Raw genomic sequence first — 17,688 nt, 5'->3', positions numbered from 1 at the left:
TTCCCTCGTGTCCAACCACTTGTCCGAGGTCAGTTCCTCAGGAGTGTCCTCAGGGTCCTTACTTAAAATAGGGTGAATTTTATATAGGTGTAATGATAGTTATCAAAAATGATTTGTCAAGTCTAAAAATATTTTACAATCGAAGCCTTTCACACACGATTATAAATCAAACTCCTCTCGCTTGGCGGCTGTGTCGATGTCGGCTAACTATAAAAATAACTTTCAATTTCCGCAATATGTTTAGGAAATGTTTACTACACATTAATATTATTTTGGCGAGCCTAATCATCACTCAATAGGCTAGTTGCCTAAAAAAATTTTTTTAGTCCGTAATGTTTAATATCAAAAAATATTGGACACATATATTTTTATTTGTCAATCTAACAAATAATTACATAGTTATGGTGCGTTGAAGTTGCGCACGACGTCACAACGTGCGGCATTTTTAAGCAAGCGTTGACGTCACGGGCCTCTTCTTATGAACTTTGGGGCGCTTTATCTCTTTAAATTTTCATTAGTTTGAAAAAGTGAAAAATACGTGTAGAGTATTTTTTGATAAGTTAACTGACGGACTAATTAAAACTCTTGCTTTTTGACCCAGGCAACATCCCCATTATCACTATTAGACCACGAATCAATCGTCATGATTGAAACGTGTTTCATAATAAATTGATACCATAGACTATTAATTATGCAGTAGTTTCTACTGTTCAAATTATTTAGTGACCCGGAGCCTTAACAGCGTGTACGACTGGATTAATAGATAGGCTTTTATCATAGTGAAAGCTTCGAACATACGAGTACCTACATTAATCAATTATGTTTGCACTACCTATGTTTTGAATTTACAGGTCTAGGTGCTAACCGATGATTTTTATTTCAAGTTATTAAAGATTTAGCTCGAGATGCAACTCTTAACCTAAAAAAAAAATACTATAAAAATATCGAGTGTTTATTATTGAAGTCCTCTGAGACGACTTGACCGATTTTTAAGAATTTTTGGTAAATCTGAAAATAAGGCTTTTTTGCCTATAGGTGCAAAACAACGTTTTCTGAGTCAGCTAGTTAACAATAAAATTAAGATAACAATAGAAATCATATTGTCGTACAATGGTCGCAACTAACTCGCGACGCAGACGCAGGAAATATAATATCCCAATGCATTAGTTCAAGTTCATAAGCGGCTATTTATTGTCAGGGATCTCCCGGCAGAATAGAATAATGCCTCACTTTATTAGCGATCCTGTTAAGCTGCAGACATTGTTCTTTCATTGTTATGAGGGGGGATTTTTTATCGTTTATTTCATCAAGCTTGATCTCGCTCTTATTTTACATAATTGCATTTATGATTTTGTGTTTGGAAATTCGTCATCAGTTTATTTAGTCTCCATTGCAAGAGCACACTCTCTCTAATATTTATGGGCAAATAAAAAATTTGGCATTGGCCAGATATTCCCATATTTGACGTTTACGTTATGTTTATGACGAGATCCGAGACACTCGAAAGACACTAGCGCGAATGGACGTTTGCGCGAAAAGACATGAGCGCGAAAGACACTAAAACCCGGAGTGCATATTGACCATATTCTAAATGGACAATAATACTTGGAAAACTGCTCCTCTCCTTAATGTCCCCAGGCTTAAGTCAAATAGTACTGAGTATTAGTGCCGTCGTCGGCGCTCACGCAGATCCGTATTAGTGGAGACATTAATAAACTATGATCTGCTTTAATATTTCCGCCTACTGCAAAAAAATTATGGCCCAAACGGTTATGCAGCGAAAAGGACGAAGCTTATAAGTAGCCACTAAGGCTGAGTTGCACCACGTAACTTTAACCGTAACTATAACTATAACTTACAAGGAGATTAACAGACTTTTGACATTTAAAGTTAAAGTAAGATGGTGCAAAGATGGTCCAGCCTAAGTAAACTTTCAACAAAGTTAAAAAGCTTAACGATATACCTTAGCTAAAGTGACCAGTGTTCGTTTCAACAACTACAGCATATTTAAGCTTAACCTGCAAACTGTCGCAGAGTAAGAAGGTATAAATTGGCCTACATTTAAATTTAAAGAAATCAAATCTAAAAAACTCTCATGTGCTTTAAGCACTGAAACTGTCAAGAATGATGATGATCCTTAAAAAATATGTTTCATCTTCAAATATTATTGTCACGACAAACGTTTAAAAAGATAAAATTACTACATATTGAACGGAACAAGATGTACGATATCGCATTACAATTGATAGATTCGAAAGTGTGATATAGTGTAACAAAACGACGGTTATCATATTATATTCAACATGTCATTGTGTTATTGCCCAACAAAGCTTATAGTTTAAAGCTAAAAGCTCATGGTAGCAGACGAATTAATGTTAGGTTTATGCCCGTTTTCCCTAATTTTTAAGTGACCCCTACGGCCCCTACCTATGGTAACACATATCTAACAGGAATTTTGTTTTCATAGGAGTCACTTAAAAATTAGGGATTGATAGTGAAAACGGGCATTAGAGATAAATCTCTAGCTTTCGCTGAATTGAATTTTTATACTCACAAAAATGTGGTATTCAAATAGGATACTTCGTTCCGTCAAGAGAAAATGTCAAGTCGCATCGAAGCCAAATTCCCTCGAGTCTCGGTGACAGTTCAAACTTTCAACACTTGTTCTAATAATGCGGACATTTTTTCTCCGACCTTAGTGACGAGATTTCGATTGTGATAAGATAAAATATTATTCTAATTAGCGATGTAGGTACGTGGATTTGGGTTTGTCTCGTGAAGATATTATACATACTTAGGTGTTAGCATACTCTGTTATTAGCTAGCAATTTTAGGCAAATTGTTCATTCACACAACAGTCCGTTTTACTGCTTCATTTATAAATCCTATAGTACTTACTTTTATAATCAGTTATGACGTATGTAGTTGAATTGAGCAAATGCATACACACGACTGTGTGTTCGATATCCAGGAGATTCTACGAGTAAATACCTACTTAATTGATCCAATACGAACCAAATCCGTACTGTATCTACCTGTACCTCTAGTAGGAAAAACTTTCGAGTTCGTTTCGTTGCGTATTCAAAGTGTCATCGAAAAATTTTGTATGAAAAATTAAACAGCGCCCCCTAGGGCGGCTATAATATAGGGGGCGCTGTTTAATTTTTCATACAAAATTTTTCGATGACACTTTGAATACGCAACGAAACGAACTCGAAAGTTTTTCCTACTAGAGGTACTGAAGTAAGTAGGTACTTCTTTCGACTCGAGAAAGAAAAAAGTGAAACCGTGTATCTTTTATTATTGCTTAGATGTTTTCTTTTAAATAACACGAGCTACACGTCCACCGCCCGAGAACCTGATTATGTAAAATCAGTCTGAAGTTGTTAACCTATTATAAAATGGCCATTCATTTAACCTAAATGTCATGCATGTCATACACGTAAACATTAATTCCATTCATCCTGTGCAGGAGAAATTTGGCTTAAGTTCGATTAGGGACAGAGCTGTGATTTTCTCCCGCATAATTACATCTGTCCTCTGACTGAACTATGTTTTTTGAGAACGTTAGTAACGAGCATGATTATAGTGATTCGTCCAAGTTATAGTGTAAACAAATAACACTGACGCACTTAGTCTATTGGATACCATTTACTTATTTATTCACACACATTGTGAACGTTAAAAAGGGCAGTTTTTATTTTCAGAATCAGAATCAGAAATATTTATTTTGCCCGAACATATACGTGCGAGAGCTTGTGTATGATTCGCTATCCCTAACCTTCAATTGATTATGGTGTTTGCCGTAATGGCTGTACAGTCGCCCGACGCTACCAGCCCTCGAGTTCGTTGTACACGGTGGAGGAAGCTCTAAATCTTGTTTAATTAGGGTAATTGTAGAAAGCCGCCAGCCTACACACCACACTGCATTCATAGCGTTGTTGGTCCGGTGTTAATTTTTTCAAATGCTAAGAATATTTTAGAAAGAAAAAGCTGACATAAATGGAACAGGGTCTTGGACATGTTCCGAGTGCAATAACACCGTGGTAAAGCAAAAAGGAAGGAAACGACAAAGAACAAATTTTATGGGATAATTAGTTAATCTACATAATTTTATATTTACTTCTTGTGTATATTCCCGGGAACCGTGATTATGTCGATATGAAATCAAACCGAACAGCTACTCATTAAATTTATGTTTTATCTGGCAGCCAGTGGTGAGGTGACTGAGTTTGTTGCGGCGTTTCCCAGCACCAGCCAAATGGTAGGTCAAAAAGCTTAGACATAGTAAAAGCCTAAAGACACCTTGAGAACATCCTCTAAGGCTGAGTTGCACCACCTAACTTTGACCGTAACTATAACGATAACCGGTGTTTTTGCATGGAGTTTGACAGATGTTTGACGTCAAAGTTAAAGTAAGATGGTGCAACTCAGCCTAAGTGTTTATTATTAGAGTAGGCGCACACCGTTGATTTTTCGTCGGCCGATAGTTTAGTCGGGCAGTTGATCAGTATGGGCATGTATGGGAGTGCGCACACTACGCCGATTCGATTTGGCCGATTCTTCATACAAATTAAAATCGGGCACAACTATCGGCCAACTAAAAATCAACGGTGTGCGCCTACTCTTAGTGTGTTGGTTTTTATTTTCTTTAAATTTTATTTAATAATAATAAATAATAATAAATATCCTTAGACATTTTACACTGCGCTTCTAGTCCCAAACTAAGCAAAGCTTGTACTATGGGTACTAGACAACGGATATAAACATACTTAAATACTTAAGTTTAAAGTGAGTTATCACTATGGAATAGTATCTACTTACAAAACGCTAAAGGACATTTTCAAATAATTGACTTCGACAACCTATGATCTCTAATTTAATATTTACTAGAATGGGACTAGAAGCGTAGTGTAAAAATGTCCAAGGAATTTATTTACTTTTTTTTATCTATTCGCACCATGATTTGGTGAACCATTAAGTAGTTAACTTTAATTTATTGAGGGTAATTGCCCTTTTGCTAAATTAAAACTGTGTAATGCAAAAGGACGGTGAGAAATAGATATGAAAATCAGTGATAACGTGCTATCGAAGCTAAGTTAACATAAATTCGCGATAACAATTGATTAAAAGAAATTATTATTTACCTGTGTTATTACAGACAAAAGTATGTCCCACTAAAAACATTTTCTTGTAAAATGACTCGCTCTGTCTAAAAGTTATCAGATCTCATGTAGAGTCAAGCTCTCCAAACTCTACACGCCCTAACTTCATAAACACGACTCCTTAATCAAAATATGTGGCTTGGCCATTTCGCTACATTCACATGAGCGTAAGTTGAAAAATTTATTCACTGTTCATTACTTTTCCGTTATTAGTTCTCGTAGAAAGAAACTCGCCGGGCCAGCTATAGTCGCATAATAAAACGTAAAGTCAATACTAACCATTGTCACACATTAAATATACAAAATTAATAATACAGAATTAGCAAAACACCAAAATCTACTATCGTCAATACTAATGACTACCTCCTATACATTGTGGTCACTAGTATCCACGACATCAACGTCATCAGTTCGATAATCATCATAACAATTATATGAATCATTTTCATCGTCTTTATTAACAAACGATTCACGTTCTTATAAGATTATGATGTTATCTAAGATTTCATTGTGGATGTTATACGTTATCAATCCACCGTGGACTTATATCAAAACGAAAAAAAAAAAACTTTAGCGCGAGTTAATACGCTACAGTGACATCTATGAGCAGACATATAAAGTAATGCTTTACCTAACAAACAAACATTATCTAATCTGTAATAATTAAGACTAAACAAGAATCAGCATTAATGTGTACAATTGAATATACCTATTAGAGTAACGTTTGGTTACTAGATGGCGTTAATGTAATAGATTCCTGTATACCGCGGTATCCCTTTTTTTTATCCGATCTACCGAACCTTTACCAGCCAGGCTTAGAAGAGAACTAGCAGCCGTTTTACGACCCTGTGGATGGAGTTCCATAAAAATAGTTTGTTTCTCAACGCATGCTAGGTTGCCAATCGCTTTTTTCCGCCAAACGCACCTAAGACCCAATCAATAGATATCCGTCTTATGATTGAGTAAGTAGGTACCTACCGCGAGCGTTGAATGTCTTAACGAGACGGTCCAGTTGACTTTTACTCTCTCCGCGATTAACGACTTTATAATTTCACAGGAAAGGATAATTCAATTAGTGCAAGTAGGAACGTGGGCAGCCTTTGATGAGCGCCTGGAACCAGTGCGTTTCACTAATCACACGATTGAGGACTTTACTGTGCGTTGGATGCCTGCCACGCGGCTTACCAGTGAAGAACCTCGAACAGTAAAATAATTATTGTGTCTAGTGTCTCAGTCAGCAGTCAGACTTAATACTGAATGTGATGATTCTGTGATTAAAATAATAGCGGAGACGAATAAAACAAATAAATAATCACGTGCTAGCTATATCATTTTGTACAAATAAAAATATAATGTTGTAGATGTGCCACATCGACTAAAATCCAAACCAAACAAAGCGTCAGACAAATCGATCAGTTCCAGCTTGATTGTGTCTAAAGTAAACAGTGATTGCCCTAGATATTTAAAACGCGCAAAATTAAAAGACTGCCCAATTCCGTAAGTAGGTTTCCGATCCAGGTCGCAGCACACTCGACAACAATCGTCCCGCATTATCATCACCGGAGTCATCAATCACGAGCACTATTTGTTTTATTGATCGGATACGGTCCGGACCGTGCCAGCCAGTCCCGACTCCGAAATCAAAGCAAACCCAAACAATGTCACATGCCATCGCAAGTACCCTTTACGTAATGAGATTGATCACAAATAACTAGAAATAGATTCTGCAAAAACCGAAAATTGCCTGTCGAGATATACCGCTGCTCTGCAAATACCTTATTCGCATAGGAAAATAATACTTACTTATTGCCATACTTTTAACACCCAAAACTGTCTAGTTTTGCCGTAGTACCTACACAAGTATTTTTATAATGTAAGTAGGTATAGGCCAGTAGAATTAAACACAAAAATTGATTAAATCGGAAATAATTCCTACAAAAGATTTTTTTGCTTTAATGGCTTCATTGGTTGCCCATTAAGACTCTCCTAAGTTTTCGACTTCGACGGAGTTGTGCTTAAGTGGTGGGGGCCTCCGAAAGGGGCGTTTTTTCGGTTTTCCGGTTATACCGCGTAAAGGACTTACCCTATCGAAAAGTGGTCTTCATGACGGTTAAGAACTTGAAAAATCACAATAGGAATAGTTGGCCCATATTTTTTTATCTTATTCTAAAAATGTCTTAGCAGTCTCAATAATAATTAGTCTCAACATTATTATTATAATCTAAAATAAACTTATTGATGACATTTGGTATATATTTTCACATCAATAGAGTGGATATGACAGACATTTTTCATACATTTGGAGCAAACTCTGGGAGTATTTTGCTATCTTTACTTCGTGGGCACATGACACCTAGATTTCTTTCTTTTTTTATTTTGACTAGGTCCTTGTGTTAGTAGATCTTCAGGTAAGTCAACACAATCTGCTGGGGATTCAAATCTTTAGCCATATTGCAGCAAAACCTATGAAAAATACAAATTTATAAAAAATCTAATATGGAAAAATACCTACATAACTACACTCGTGGGGGACTTAGGTCCCACAACGACATGTACTTCACAAACCACAAACGTGAACAGTGCACACGTCCGTCCTCTGCTAGCTCTCGGGCATCACTGGGAATACACCGGATCGCAACCGCGTCGCATTTTAAATAATTATTTTATTTGCAAAAAAGTAGGCGGTGGGGGAGCTAGGTCCCCCACGAGTGGTGTTAAGGGTTAAATGCCCTTCAACCATCAGGAAGACCACTTTTCGATAGGGTAAGTCCTTTACGCGGTATAACTGGAAAACCGAAAAAGCGCCCCTTTCGGGGACCCCCACCACTTAAGCACAACTCCGTCGAAGTCGAAAACTTAGGAGAGTCTTAATGGGCAACCAATGAAGCCATTAAAGCAATAAAATCTTTTGTAGGAATTATTTCCGATTTAAAAGCTAATTCTACTGGACTAGTAGGCTAAGTAAACTAACTTTTTGTATCTGCTAGAAGTTGAATCTTCAACTCTATCATCTAAATAAGCGGATTGGAAGCAATAATGTAGCCAAAAGATCATGATACGGGAAAGTTTAATATGCTGTGTTCTTGTAAAAGCTATGAGATTTTAGATTAAAATAAGAACGTACGAACAACGGCATAATGTCAAGTTAAAGTCTAAATTCGTAACGAGTGCGATTTTGCGACAATTTTTTTTTGTATGAAAAACAAAATAACTAGTGCCGCTACGGTTGTATGTACAAGGGCGCTTTCGGTTTCAGCCGGACGTTAGTCGTCTTTTTGCAGGACCGCACACGGAAAATGAGGGTTTTCGAGAATGAAAGATCCGCTATATGGCGGGACGTGGATGTGGGGTCTGACTGCTGCGTGATTGGTGGATTTTGACATATCTGTCAATGTCATGTCAAAAATAACCAATCATGCTGCATTTGGACTTCGCGTCTACGTATTGCCATCTGGCGGATTTTTCATTCGCGAAAACCCTCATTGTGTGACAATGCGTTAGAATAAAAACAACAATTACTAACAGAGAGTGTGGTCTTGCAAACGAACGACTGACATTCTGCTCAAAACGTCTAATTAGAAAACGCCCTAAGGAATACAACTATACGATTATGAGAGTTTTTCGTGTTCAGTGTGCTTACCATGAGTTTACTCTTATGTCAAAAAATCTATGAAGAGTTTATTTAGTTCTTGAAAGTAGCCGCTAGGGGCGCTGTACAATTTGTCATACGCAGTCGCTACTCGCTAGCGAGCACACCTAACGTAAGCTCATGGTAAGTACTATGGGTCTAGACAAAGTGCACATTAAAATGATCGCAAACCAGTCGAAAAATGGTCGAAAGGCCTTTTTTGTATGGAGTTATGACGGATTCGATTTTCGATTCGTTCAAAAAGTGCATCTTTTCTGTGTCTGGGGGGCTGTACAGACAAAGTGACATTCTCACCCGCGTTTCGGCACTCCGGCGCTCGTGATGCTCGTCTGCCGCAACTCTTCCGAGCTCAACTCGCCCACACTCGGGCACTCCGACGCCGACAGCGTTCTACGGAGAAACGGGACGGGTCAGGGATAGGGGAAAATGGGGAAGGGAGAACACACTTTCAAAGACTTTACACAAACGTCACAATTGACACGCTTTTCGAGCTGTCACTACACAAATATTAGTAGTTTTTATGTTATGAAATGCCTATAAAATAAAGTCAAGTCCATACTTCTAGCATATTGGTTTCACCGGTTTCCATAACCAGACTTCAACTATATCTTTATGCTTAGCCACGTAATGAAAGCCTTAAATCAGTTTGCATTTTCTTCAAATAGTCGGTTTACAACCGCTAAGAGTAATGTTCATAAACGTTTCATCTCAAACACGATGTTTACTCACCGTTTGAGTATATAAGAATCAATCATCTACGACCATTAGCAAATGATTAGGTAGTGGTGGTATCGGGCAAGGCAGTGGCCCGGGGCGACCGCGGTAGCATGAAACCGCATCTCCATTACAGCTCATTAGTGCAGGTGAAACTTAGTCATTTCCCTGGTTGGGTAGCCGCCATTTTTATGTGACCCACGACAATAAACAGGGGTTTGTAAGACTTGTACAAGTTGAGCATTTTTTTAAACTTGAAAAAGAGACGTTATTGTGCGTCTAACCGGAATAAGTAGAGTGGTCATTTTAAAACTTTTTAATTAGCTCTTTCTGATCATTCCGTGCGAGCGTTTTTCAAAAACGCTGATAATTTGCTGTTTTAATCGTGATCAAACCCTACTTTTTTACGAAATATACGTACACTCTTATCATAGTTATTAAGCTAATCCTAACCGTTTAATATTTCCCAAGCGTACGTGTGAAATACCTTCATATAATATTTTTAAGTTTTATTTGACAGCGGCGTAACTAACGCCAGATCATTTCGCACAGGCCATCCTAGCTGGCGACTGTAATAACAGCGGTCATCAAATATAATAGGCCCAATTACCCCGCGCTACCCGCGTCACGGTGACCGACACTCCGCGATCTTATTCCGCTGTGAAAGTGACAGTTGTTTTTTATACCCACTATTATTTATCCATTTACTATGATATCGATCTTTTAACCCGAATTGGCGTTTATCATCAACCGCAATAAATTCGCGGGGGCAATTTAAAGCTACAACTTTATGACGTGACAGCAATGTGGTAGTGCGCCATTCATTAGTGGTTTACAGTTAGAATAAAATATCGTTATCGTTTCTTTATTATGGCTTAAGGAGTTATAGTGAACCAAATTACACTTTTCTCTTTTTATTGTGTGCCAACACTGCCAACCTTAATAATTAAAAACATATTTCAAATGGTGGGTCGTATATCAACAAAAATCCATGAATTTACCTGGAACTACATATATCAAAATATTCATTTTAACTGTGCTAACTATAGTCCCAAATTATCCTAATTTTCTTCCTAGGTCCAATCTCTCACTACCTTACTTTCAAATATCAAAGATGGAGATACCTGATGCAGATGAGCAGCTGGACGAAAAAATCGGGAGATTGGATTTTTGGGAGAGTCTTATGTCCAGTAGACTGCCATAGGCTGAATGATGACGATGTATTCAAAAAACAATACAGTGGTACATAGAGCCGCCTTTTAAGTCGGTTAATAAGAAATTCAGAGCCATCGTAAGTAAGATATTACAGGCACACGGCGCAGGCGCAGCCCGCCCACACGTCCGCGCGGATTTGCCCCGGCGGCCATCATCGTCTGCTAATCTGCTTTATGTCCATATCATCGGTAATGCCACATCATTGGACTTGCTCTAAACTTTCAATGATCTTAATGACTTATAATGACTAGAAAGAAGCATAGTAGGTACTTCGTGTATTTTACATCCTATTTTGTTTGGGTTAGATTGTGGACTAGCTAGAATCTAGCTACACAGTTCATCTAGCTGCTAGATGAACTGTGTAAAACGTTCAAGATCAAACTTTTTTAATTTATTCACTATATCCGTGCCCCCGGGTTCCATAGAAGCGTATGGAAACTTGAAACAGAAACTTACCTAACCACTAGGTTAAGTGTAAAAACCTCAATGACCATCTTTATTCTCACTGCTGAACCTCAAAACCACTTCCGCAATGCAAAACCACCAGTATTACTGAATTGAAACACTATTTTTAAACCATAAAACAATCCAGATCCATCCAGCCAGTTTGTACAGAAGTTTTATAAAGGAACTTTGTCCCAAAAGTTACCTAACAATTCTTTAGTCAACTGAAAAACATTAGAAAAAAATTACGTTGAAACAGTCAAAATTAAGAGCAAATTCTTGATACGTTCCTATGAAAGACGTAAATAATATGCCATTCTTTTCGTGCTCAGTACCTCTAGTAGGAAAAACTTTCGAGTTCGTTTCGTTGCGTATTCAAAGTGTCATCGAAAAATTTTGTATGAAAAATTAAACAGCGCCCCCTAGGGCGGCTATAATATAGGGGGCGCTGTTTAATTTTTCATACAAAATTTTTCGATGACACTTTGAATACGCAACGAAACGAACTCGAAAGTTTTTCCTACTAGAGGTACTGGTCAGAACAAATAAAACCGAAGTATCGTATGGCAAGCACTAATTGATACCATGGGCCTAAGACCATTGTACGAGTGTTAATGAACAGATCGTAAAGAGGAGGAACGATCAAAGGAGCCTTCTCTGACAGACTCGCCGTTTTATAAGCGTTGTATATTAAACAAACTTTGAGGTAAAAGGATCTTTGGAACACAACTAAATAACACATCGCATTAGGTTGGGAAAAAATATGGTAATTAATGACAAATTAACTCCATCTTATTAAAAAAAAGCGAATAAATTCCAGATTTATACAATCCCAGTCAGTGGTAGCCGTGATAGGTAGGACGCAGAGCTGGGCGGAGCATGTAACCATAGTAAGATGTAACGGCTTCCGCGAGGGCAAGAGTTATTAATGAAAGACTCCATGATTTTAATTTTAAAAATTGCCAATAATTCCTGATTTTCGAACGATTCCAGTTAGTTCTACCAGGAGCGCAGAGGCGGGCAGGCGGCTAGGTGTAGCAGAGCATGTAACGGCTTCCGCGGGGGCGCGCCTCCATTGTGCGCCGCGAGTAGAGTTGCCAGATCCGTTTCATTTACAGGGACGACACATATATTTCAAAAGAAGCGGGATTGAGACGAAAAAATCGGAATGTTGATAAATCACAACAACAACCACAATCTTGCGATTAAAAATTAAAAATTTCAGAGAGATCAATCAAACCTCTTCAATAAATACCTAGATAGGTACGATTAATTTCTTTTTACATATTACATTTACATATTTTTGTTTGGCCCAAAGATTGACTGGAAGAGAATACCATATGGTACGTATCTATCTATCTAGTTTGCCATATAATTTACCTAATTTTATGCACAACACTTAAACAATTTGAATAAATAAAAAGAGCTATATTCGGTTTTCCTGCTCAGGTATTCAGGATATTTGCCGGGACTCATCATGGGAGGGTAAAAAATGGGACGTCCCGCTATAAATGAGAAATCTGGCAGCACTAGCCGCGCGCAAGGCGTGACTGTCAGCTTCTGAACCCACCGCTGCGAGCTTTTATTTGCACTAATGGCATGTTATAGAAAATTAATTAAATAAACTTTAACACAGAACAAATACTACTTTAGATAAAGTTTGTATCCAGTGCGTCTTATCAGAATACCGGCGTTAGACTAACATTTAAAAAAATAGTATTCAAATTATTTTCAGAAAGAAAAAGCTTAAAAACGTTTTCGCAGTCGGTAGGATTCGAACCTACGCTCCCAGAGGGAATCTGATTTCTAGTCAGACGCCTTAACCGCTCGGCCACGACTGCTTCGAAATTACTTCGACATTTCGCATATGACTTTCGATTTTGACCGTGATGTAGAGTCTTATTATAAAAATCCATTCACCCACACCCACTCAAAGTTACAGTAGCAGCCTATTATGCAACTGTTCAAACATTTATTGAAGTTTAAATACTGCAAAGAACTACTAAATAAGTAGGTACATAAGCGAAACGAAGATAATTGTTACAAAAATGCATGTTATTGTTTAATTTCCCCACTCATTATTATTTAATATTAATTAATGATTTATTCATAAAAGATTCATAGACATAAATATTCAGTAGAAGTCATTATTACAAAACATTCGTTTTATCACCGGTGCCATGCTGTCTTCCAAAATTAAAACTAATCATTTCAGTGTGCCGCATGCCGCTCCGCGAAGTATCTCATAAAGTAGAATTATTTCCAATTTGATAGTAATTAATTCTCGTATATTCTTATGCATGTGCACAGAATAAATACTAGTACTAGTACTTCGTAAGTGTAGAGTTTAAAAAATGCAAGTAGATTCAATCTATACTTATAATAAATCTGTAGAGAGGTCAATTCTGTACATGAAATATATTTTCAAAATAACTATCAGGGGGTGATTAGTGATCGATACTGATGCCAAAAATGCAATCAGTAAAATTTTTGTCTGTCTGTCTGTCTGTCTGTCTGTCTGTCTGTCTGTCTGTATGTTCCTTATAGAAACAAAAACTACTCGACGGATTTTAACGAAACTTGGTACAATTATTCTTCATACTTCTGGGCAGGTTATAGGATACTTAGGAATTCCCACGGGAACGGGAATTAGCGGGAAAATCCTTTTGTATGAAAAATCTAAACCGCTTAAGTTAGACGCTTGAAATTTGGCATGCAGGTACCTTAGTAAACTTAAAGCTTAGTTACAACAGGATATTGCAAAATTCCCACGGGAACGGGAGTTGGCGGGAAAAAACATTTGTATGAAAAATCTAAACCGCTTAAGTTAGACGCTTGAAATTTGGCATGCAGGTACCTTAGTAAACTTAAAGCTTAGTTACAACAGGATATTGCAAAATTCCCACGGGAACGGGAGTTAGCGGGAAAAAACTTTTGTATGAAAAAATCTAAACCGCGTAAGATAGACTCTTGAAATTTGACATGCAGGTACCTTAGTAAACTTAAAGCTTAATTACAACAGGATATTGCAAAATTCCCACGGGAACGGGAGTTAGCGGGAAAAAACATTTGTATAAAAAAATCTAAACCGCGTAAGATAGACGCTTGAAATTTGGCATGCAGGTACCTTAGTAAACTTAAAGCTTAGTTACAACAGGATATTGCAAAATTCCCACGGGAAGGGCAATTAGCGGGCAAAAAAAATTGTATGAAAAAATCTGAACCGCGTAAGATAGATGAAGGGGGGGTAAAACGAGATCCACGCGTACGAAGTCGCGGGCGGCCGCTAGTTCTAATAATAAAATTAGCAGTAATAATCTTGGCAGGCATAGATATTAAATGCTAATAATTGTCACAATATCTCATAACAAACATAAAGTTTGAATTTTATTGTTGCGAATGGATGCGGCGCTATCTCTACATAATGATAAAAACGAGAACAGGATTTCTAGATTATTTTGTGCCTTAAAAGGCTTTGTGGTTGTAAAATCTCTGATAATTAGCGAAGCAATATTGATAAGTACATCACACTGATATTAGTATGCAAGGTATGGATAAAGTAGTTTGGTTGTCCCCCGTGCCATGTGGCAGTGAAGGGTTAAAGGCCAGCCGCACACGGATGGACTCATAATCCCCTCGCAGACGCGCGGCTTCCCGGAACGTGAACCCGACTATCCTGTTACACACTGACAGGGTTGATAAACTATGAATTTGGTAGTTGACTGACACCATTGACCAACAATTTCAAGACACAACTTCTATTTCAAAAATCTTGTTTCTGGCCATGAAAACGCAATTAAGTTTTCAGAACATTACCTTACTTTAGTATGGTGTGTAATCAATGGAAATTAGTTGAGTTTGCGAACGTAGTGGAACCCTTTGCAATAACAAATCTACGGAGAGTTCACGAGTCCATAATGTGACGTCAACTATAATGTTGTTTGCGACGAAAAGGTCTACTAGGCAAGTTGATGTCAGAGACCATAGGTGATAGAGAAGAAAATTAACAATATTGTAACCATACATGCATAAAAAATTGGCATTTCAGCCTGAAATTCTGAAAACTCCCTATTGCTACATCATACCAAATTCACAACTATTTCCTACTCAATTATATTGTAACAAGATAAAATTACAATACCTTTACACAGCCCTAAGTACCCTCGTCATGTCTGAGCCCTAATAATCCTATTAGGTACGACAAAAGGGAATGCACAGCGTTGCAATATTCACGACTCTATTATTATTGAAAGTATCGAGTAGCGTAAACAAGACTACTTGAAACCCTTCTTTGTAACATTAAGCAAAGCCGGCGAAGGTAGCTCCACTTACTTGCGAAGGCTTTCCCAATTACTTCCTACAAACAAAAGGAAAACACTTAGAGATTTAATGACGTTAGCGTCAAAATATTGTTTCTAACAATCATTTTTATTGCAGGCAGAGATTTTTATCGATTTAAGCTTGAAAAGACGAATCAGAGAAAACGTTTTTTCACCACTCCCAATGTAAGTTATGTTGTTTCCAAGTTACATACGAGATATGAATTAAAAAAATATTTATTGCAGTTGATAGAGCAGGCAACAACGTCATTGCATCATTGCAACCACTGAAAGTGAAAAACCATTTCTGAAAATAGTCCCCATAAAAACACGAGACGTCCAAAAGTCATAAACCACAAAACAAGTGTGTTAGTTGGTAATTGTTGAATGTTGCCTAGGATATGTACCACAGGAATAACCTATGGGAATAACATAAACATTGTCAACCCAAAGAGAAAGGTCACTCAGCGAATCAACAAAATTATTGTGTTACAATCGAAAGGATACAATAAATTCTATTGTTCTATACCGTTGTTCCTTGCAATCGCACGTGAATTAGCGCAGCGAATTATCAAAGAAAATTGTCCGACCGATACAATGCTATGTCGAAATCGTAATAACTACCCGAAACACCTGGTATCATGGTACCCCTCTAAAAGGCACGACAATGTCCACTTACAACCTTTAGTTTGGACTGAAACCTTTTGTGTATCTTCAAGGTGGGGAAACTTGGCCGCTTATAATTCATACGTTTGACAAAACGGTTCACAATAATTCCTAAATTGGGCAAATGAACGACTCAAACATAAACAAGAACGTTGTCTTCCTTTATTGGGACACTCAAGGCAAATGCGCCCGCGCCGCCTACGTCTAGACTCGCATAAATCTGGACCAACCTACACCTTCAATTAGAATAAGCACAGCATGACAGTACGATGCATAAATACGTATCCGATTTTCTGACTAGGACTGCACTAAATGATTTGACATTTTATACATGTTCTCACTTGGGATTCAAACCTATTACCATCTAATCAAAACTAGAACTCTCCTCTCTGGATCACAGAAACGTCATTATGTAATTAATCTAGAAACGACCACACAATTCGCAAACTGACTGTATCTTAAAACATGCAAAAACAGGCTCAGAATACACTAACACTAGCACAACACAGATTGCCATTATTTGAACACCTACCAGATTAATATTCCCCAATAAACAGCCCAATAAACGTTCATATAATATAAGGTCGTAGTGTCAATTTTCTGTTTGATAATAACTTTTATGACAGCATCTCAAGTCCCTTGCACTCAGGAATATATCCATAAAGGGAATAATTTCCATATTTATGTTACAATAACATTGACTGTTGTGGTGGCAACTTATTTATCCACTATTTTATCCATTCCTGTAAGCGTCGTAACGGAAAATCAAATTATGGTTTCCAGGTGTACCTAATCGTAAACTGGCCGATGGGCACATAATGTAGGAAGTGAGAGTCATACGAGTTAGTAATGTAGGTACCTACCTATAAATTACCAAGGTACACTGGTTCGATTAATATGGACTGACGGTTTTATTAAACAGTTACAATGGCAAAGAATCGCGAAGTCAGCTACCTACTACGTATTCCAAATCGTCAGGTTTCGAGGCATTTTACGTCACACAGCCGCATACCTCAATGTGATTTATCAATAGACACTTTTTAAACTATTTCATAGTGCAGTATTTAGGGCACACAAAAATCTTATTATAGAAGTTATTTTAAGACTTCCGCGTTGACAACTCTCTCACAAACCATAAGTTAAAAAACTGCTTGGTCTAATTTACGACACGATGATCTTTTCCGACTTTTATTACGTAACTATTTTTAAGCTTTTGGAATTCTTGGAGATGTAGCTTTGTATTATTAAGAGTTATTATTACTTATTAACGAAGCCCCTTATGGTATACTCGGACACCTTTATGTCGTTGTTGTCCCAACGGTTTGTGGTAGATAAAGGTCCACAGGCGCTAACTTAAAACTCTTATAAATTTGCTATCTTTAGGACTTAGGTAACTTTGGATCCAGTTCATGCCTCGTATGTTTTTAGGGCTAAAGGATGTCCTGTACTTACTTTACAGATACCTACCAAAATAAGTAAAGAGGCATATAAATCTAGTTTAAGTGGTGGCATAGGG

At 37.5% G+C, this 17,688-nt stretch overlaps 1 protein-coding gene and 1 non-coding gene across 3 annotated transcripts in view; both read right to left on the bottom strand.

Moving 5' to 3' along the window:
* Positions 1-17,688, bottom strand: part of Jupiter (microtubule-associated protein Jupiter) — a 168,734-nt gene that overhangs the window by 150,760 nt on the left and 286 nt on the right. The window lies entirely within an intron of this gene.
* On the bottom strand, positions 12,947-13,028 carry TRNAS-AGA (transfer RNA serine (anticodon AGA)). Its single transcript has one exon. It is a non-coding gene; the product is annotated as a tRNA-Ser (tRNA).

Source organism: Ostrinia furnacalis, unplaced genomic scaffold, assembly GCF_004193835.3.
Source record: "Ostrinia furnacalis isolate ACB-3 unplaced genomic scaffold, ASM419383v2 OfSCF1126, whole genome shotgun sequence".
Lineage (NCBI taxonomy): Eukaryota > Metazoa > Arthropoda > Insecta > Lepidoptera > Crambidae > Ostrinia > Ostrinia furnacalis.
Note: the sequence above shows the minus strand (reverse complement) of the source record. Positions and strands in the feature narration are given on the sequence as shown.